The sequence below is a fragment of the Choloepus didactylus genome, chromosome 8 (assembly GCF_015220235.1).
Source record: "Choloepus didactylus isolate mChoDid1 chromosome 8, mChoDid1.pri, whole genome shotgun sequence".
NCBI lineage: Eukaryota > Metazoa > Chordata > Mammalia > Pilosa > Megalonychidae > Choloepus > Choloepus didactylus.
In genome coordinates this window covers 22,407,611-22,413,950 of record NC_051314.1, presented here as the reverse complement: position 1 = coordinate 22,413,950, position 6,340 = coordinate 22,407,611, and the positions used below count along the sequence as shown (strand labels likewise).

Genomic DNA, 6,340 nt, shown 5'->3' with positions numbered 1-6,340 from the left:
CATTTTAAAAATCTTAAAATTAAGAAAGAGAAGAAGTTATAAATATTGGGGTATACATTGACTCCAGATGAAATTAAAACCTGTAAATTAGTCCTTTTAGGATCCTTAAAGTAATCAATGAAAACATAACATCTATAGAGAACTAGCAATATGAAATACAAACAGACAGACATGATAAGAATAAAACAGCTTATGGGAAAAGTCCATTTAGAAATCTAGGAAACAAAAAAAAAATGTAATCATTTGAACAAATTCAGTAGATAGATAACCCACAGATTGGATTAGTAGCAGAGAAATAGTGGACTGAAAAAATAGTGCCAAATTTATCCATGAAGAAGCACAGAGAGAAAGATTTAAAAAAAAAAAATGGAACAACAGTTGAGATACCATGGACATATTGAAAGGCTCTATAATATATTTTACAGTGCCGGAAGAAGATAATACAGGGAATGTTGGAAAAGCAATTTTTGAAGATATAAGGATGAGAGAATGTACCAGAACCAAAAGAAGGCATGTGACCTCAGATCAGAAGTCCTCTTCAAGTTCTCAACAGACAAACAGAGGTGAATCTGTACCTACACACCTTATTTTAAATAGCAGAACAATAGTGATAAAAAAGAAAGCCCAAGAGCAAGCAAAATAAAAAAAATTAATAACATTATCTACAAAGGAATAATAATTAGGTTGACATCAGGCACACATCAGCAACAATTATGCCAGATACAATGGAGTAAATTCTTCAGAGTCCTATGTAAGGCAATTGTAAACTAGACTTTTATACCCAGCTAAATTTTAATGCAAGTGATGATAAAATAGACATTTTCCAGCATACAAAGACTAAGAGAGTTTATCAGCCATAAAAGTGTGTAATTCAGCAATAAGAAAAGTGAACCCAGCAGAAAGCTGTGCGATTCAAGGCACAATAATGAACACAGAAATTAATAAAATGTGTTGATAAATGTAATTAACTATAGACTGTAAAACCCAATAACTTGTGTATAGAAAAGTGAAACAAATTCTAAGCATCACTATCAGTTGGGAAGCCTTTTTGGGGGGTGTTGATGGGTACCTGTGAGGTCAGCTGTGTTGACCTGGGAGAGGCCAGCCCTGTGGTAGATGCTCCTGAACAAGAGGTGCCAAACAAGCTTGATGTCAAGGCCTCTTCAGAAATGGAAAGTGTGGAGGCTCCCACAGAGATGTGTTTACCTATCCCTTTGCCTGGATTTGAGGAATCTCCTAATAAGACAAAGCTCCCTCCAGAGCAGGAAAGCCACTCTAGACTGGAACGACAGGATTTCTTCAGAGATGTCAAAGGTTTCAAAGCCTAGGGCATCCAAGCCTGGCAGGAAGAGAGGTGGTAGAACATGAAAAGGCCCCCAAAGGCCCCAACAACCTAGTCCTCCATCAGCCCCTCTGGTTCCTGGTCTCTTAGAACAATCCAACCCTCTTTCCACCCCTATGCCTAAGAAACGAGGTCAAAATTCCAAGGCAGAGCTGCTAATGCTGACATTGTCAAAAAGCCTAGATCAGCCAGAATCTCCACTTCTGTGATGGTTAGGTTCATGTATTAACTTGCCCAGGTGATGGTGGCCGGGTGTCTAGTCAAAAATGCACTGGCCTAACCATTACTGCAAGGACATTTGGGGCTGGTTAATAAACCAGAAAGTTGGTTTATTAAATCATCAGTCAGTTGATTGCATTTGTGACTGATTATGTCAAGAAGGGAGTGTCTTCAGCAAGGAGATAATTCAATCAGCTGGATTTAACCCAATCAGTTGAAGACTTTTAAGGGAGAAGAGAGAGAGCTTTCACTTCTTCAGCCAGTCAGCCTTCCTGGGGAGTTCATTGAACACTTTCATTGGAGTTGCCATCTTGCTACCTGCCTGATGGAATTTGGACTCATGCATCCTGCCCCACAGAAGTTGGACTTGTGCATCCCCACAGTTGAGTGAGACACTTTTATAGAATCTCATATTTACAGATATCTCCTGTTGGTTCTGTTTCCCTAGAGAACCCTAACTAATACAACCTTCAAAGAGGGCTCCTGAGGACTTTGAGACTCCTCCTGGGGAATGACCCCACCAAAGAGCTGCCCAAGTGGCACTTCTGTATCTTCAGGAATTGGCTCAGAAGCTGTCAACAGCCCTGCCTGCTCCAGTGTCCTGTCCTGAGAGCCCCAAGTTGACCTGCCCCACCAAACTGAAGAAAAGCTGGCAGCAGGTAGCTGGTCAGGGTGGAGAAGAGAATGATACTGAATGGGATGAAGACTGTTCTCCAGGTTGAGGCTGGAGATAGGGAAGAAAGTGAGGCCCCAAGTGAGTGCTCCTCTGACCCTGAGCCTCTCTTGCCCAGAAGCACCCCCCGAGAATCCACTTCAGGGAAGCAGGAGCCGCACTGCTGAGGTGTGGCTCCCGGTGGCTTACTGAATCACATCATGGCTCCTGTTTGGAAGTGCCTCCACCTCACCAAGGACCTCCAAGAACAAAGGCATTCATACTGGGGTTTTGCTGAATGGATTCCTTTGGCCTGGCAGTGGCAATTGTTATCTGAAATTGAGGCAGCTCCCTGCCTGCCCCAGGAGAAGTCACCACTCTTCTCTGTACAACACAAAGGGCCTCCTGAAGATGGCACCCTTTACCGAATAAACAGATTTAGCCTGATCACAGCACACCCTGAGCACTGGAATGTGTCCTTCTTCATGGGGGGACCACACTGGGCTGTCGACTGGTGCCCATGCCAGAGGGGGCAGCAGCCTCACAATATGTGGCCCTTTTCTCCAACCCTGGCATGAATGACGTACCCTCTGAGCCTTGGGAACCTGCAGCAAGAAAGCTGTCCTAGCAACAAGGCCCACTTTGTCTATAGGATTGCTTGTGACCATGGATGCATCTGGGACCTCAAGTACTGCCCCAGTGGAGCATGGGAACTTCCAGGCACCCCTTGGAAGGCTCCTCTCCTGCCCCAGGTCTCTTGGCTCTTGCCTGCTCAGACAAGAAGGTGCTGCTGTTCAGTCTGCCCCATCCTGAGTCCCTGCTGGCTCAGCAGTCCCCAGGTGCAATGAAGCCTGCCTGTTGCAATGTGTAGCAACCCTTCAAGTGGGATCTATGCAAGCTGCAGACCCCTGTGAGTTGGTCAGTGCCTTAGCCTTGCCAGGATGCCCTCCCCCTCCCCTCAAGCTGCACCACCACCTGGCTGCTGGATACTATAATGGCATGGGGTTTTCTGGAACCTTCCCACTAATTCACATCTGCAGTGGATATGGCTATCTGATGGTTCCTTGAAGCTCTACCCCTTCCAGTGTTTCCTCACTCATGACCACACTGTATGTACCCTTTAGTGGTGTAAAGCTAACAGTCACTTCCTGGTCTCTGCTGGGAGTGACCAGAAATCAAATTTTGGGAACTTCAGTGGCCTTATGGATCAATAAACCCTATCAAGTTCTTTGAGTACAGAGATGGCCTGGCTGCTCCCCTATAATGGTGTCACTGTGGCTTGGGACAACTGCTATGCTTCTTATGGGCTCTGTGGAACTCATTATATTGATGCTGGTGACTTTGGTTTCAAGGCATATTTCACTGCTCCTCGAAAAGGCACTGTCTGGTCTTTCAGGATCAGACTGGCTTGGGACCATAGACACAGGAGATATATCCAAAGAGCTCATTGCAGCTATATTGCCTGATATGGCATCAAACACAATAAATGTCAAATGACCTGTTGAGCAAAGATTCATTATATATAAAGCAGATCTGATGCCATATCAAGAAAGCCAGGAAGGCCAAGATCACTCTTCTGCTTCATCTGGGGTCCCCAGTCCTCCCAAGGCTCAAACTTACACTGAAACCATCAACATCACTACCTGCTCTTTCAAGGCACAGATTTGGGTTTGTTCCATGATCTCCCCTGTAGGGAAACAGTGCTGCATATCCAGCAGGTAAAGAGGCACTCTCAGTTCTGCCTGTACAGGCTGTAGCTGGGGGCTATTCATAAGGTACATTTCAGCCCAAACATGGGCTCCTGAGGATGGCTGGTATCTAGGGGGCAGTCAGGGCTGGTTTGGATCCATTTTGTCTGTGGACTCATCTCCCACTGGGCCACCGTATGCAGTTTGAAAGCCAAGCCCACTTCAGTTCTATGTTCCAATTGTCCTTCCTGCCTAAAGGGCCTGGCTTCCCTTCAACCAGCCATCACCTTCTGCCCAGTCCCTAGTCTTGGTCCACACAGGCCCCTTGGAATGAAGTCGGTCAGGAACAAATGGCCCCCGTGCACAGAGTCAGAGGAACCAGGGCCTTCCTGGACAGTGATTGCTCCGGTTTGCTAATGCTGCCATTCTGCAAAACACCAGAAATGGATTGGCCTTTATAAAGGGGATTTATTTGGTTACAAAGTTACAGTCTTAAGGCCATAAAGTGTCCAAGGTAAGTCATCAACAATAGGGTACCTTCATCGAAGAAAGGCCAATAGCACCCAGAAAAACTCTGTTAACTGGGAAGACATGTGGCTGAAGTCTGCTGATCCCGGATTGTGTTCCAGTTTCTCTTTCAGCTCCTGTGCATTCTTCAAAATGTTGCTCTTGGAGCAGCGTTTTGTCCTCTCTTAGCTTCTCTGGAGCAAAAGTCTGCTTTCTGTGGCCATCTTCAAAATGTCTCTCTAAGTTGCTCTGATTTCCTTCTGTTTGTCAGCGCTTTTATATGGCTCCAGTGATTTCATTCAGACCCACCCTGAATGCGTGGGGTAACACCTCCATGGAAATTATCCAATCAAAAGTCTTACCCACAGTTGGTTGAGTCACATCTCCATGGAAACAATCAGTAGGTTCCAACCTAATCAACACTAATATGTCTGCCCCCACAAGATTGCATCGAAGAACATGGCATCTGGGGGATATAAAACATCCAAAGAGGCACAATGATGCTGCCCTTGCCTGGACCTTTTCTTCTGGCCTCTCCAGGACTCTTCAGATTCCTTTCCCTCCACAGACTTCTCCAATGATCACAGCCCCCTGTGGGCAGAGGGGCCTTCCCTCCATGAATTCTCAAGGCTCCCCAGCCTAAAACTATGGCTCACAAGAAACACTCAGGCCTGAGCTGGGCTTGGGAGTCAATTTGCTTGTATTGAGCATATTGTCAAATGGGTAAAGCCAAGTAAAAGTACTGGGTGTTTTGAGTTCACATGTGAGTGGATGTTTGGTGAATTCGAAAGGATCTCTGCATGCAGATTCTTGTCTGACCATATTCCAGGACCCAGTGTTACTGCCTTCCCAAACTTTCTCTTTAGAGTAACCAACACACAAGCTTGTAAGGGATGATGTTTATTGGGCTGAAGCTGCTTATAGTATTTCTTTAACTGAGGAACACCGTGAATACCCTACCAATAGGACAGTGACTCAGATCTTACTTGCTCCTGCTCATGAAATATTCCCCATCACTGGTCATCTGACCCTACTTGAACACTCCTAGACAGTCATGTTTTAAAAGATCTTCTTTATATCAAGTCAAAGAGTATATGTCTATAAATTTTATCCATGGGTGTTAGGAAGAATCTATTCATTCTTCCCTGTGCTTGTCCTTTTAAGTATTTAACCATAGCTATCATGTGTTTCCCAAGTCTTTTCTTCTCTAGATTAAATATCTTCTGTTACTTCCAAAAAAAAAATTGATTGGTGGTTATGTTCGATAGACAGATAAAGTGTGCTAAGGTTCTTGTTTTATTTGTGATTTTAGGCTTTTTGCATGAAGATTATATATGCTAAAACTTGAAGGATAACTGTTAGAAGAATAGGGAAACAATCAGCAGAGAAGGGGGGAAGAATATTGAAAAACTTAACAATCCAAAAGAAATCAGGAAAGAAAATAAAGCAGCAAATAAAGAGGATGGTAAATAAAACACAAAAATATGTGTTAAAAATTAGTCCAAATACGCTATTTATCACATAAATGTAAATGGCTTAACTGACCTATTGTAAGAAAGATTCTATCAAAGTGAATTTTATAAGTTCAGTTATACACTGATTACAAAGCTAAACCTCAGAGAAAATCAAGGAAAATAAAAACATATACCAAGGAAATGCTAACGAGAAGAGAGTTGGTATAGCATAATTAAAGCAGACAACTTATAACTTGTATTTTTACTCTCTTTCCAATGTATTTTGATGAATAGTTCTTACTTTTTTAGAGGTAAATTTGTCAATATTTCCTTTCATAGTTAACACTTGTTATGTCTTAACATATTCTTCTGTTCTCCAGGATCAAATGATATTCACCTATATTTTCTATCAAACATCGTAAAGTTTTGTTTTCAGCATTTAAGTTTGTGAGCCATCTGAGTTAATTTTCTGTATGGT

The 6,340-nt window shown here is 43.4% G+C and overlaps 1 pseudogene; it reads left to right on the top strand.

The window, feature by feature from the left end:
• Positions 1-1,061: 1,061 nt before the first annotated feature.
• LOC119542565 lies at positions 1,062-4,303 on the top strand (annotated as a pseudogene).
• Positions 4,304-6,340: the final 2,037 nt, after the last annotated feature.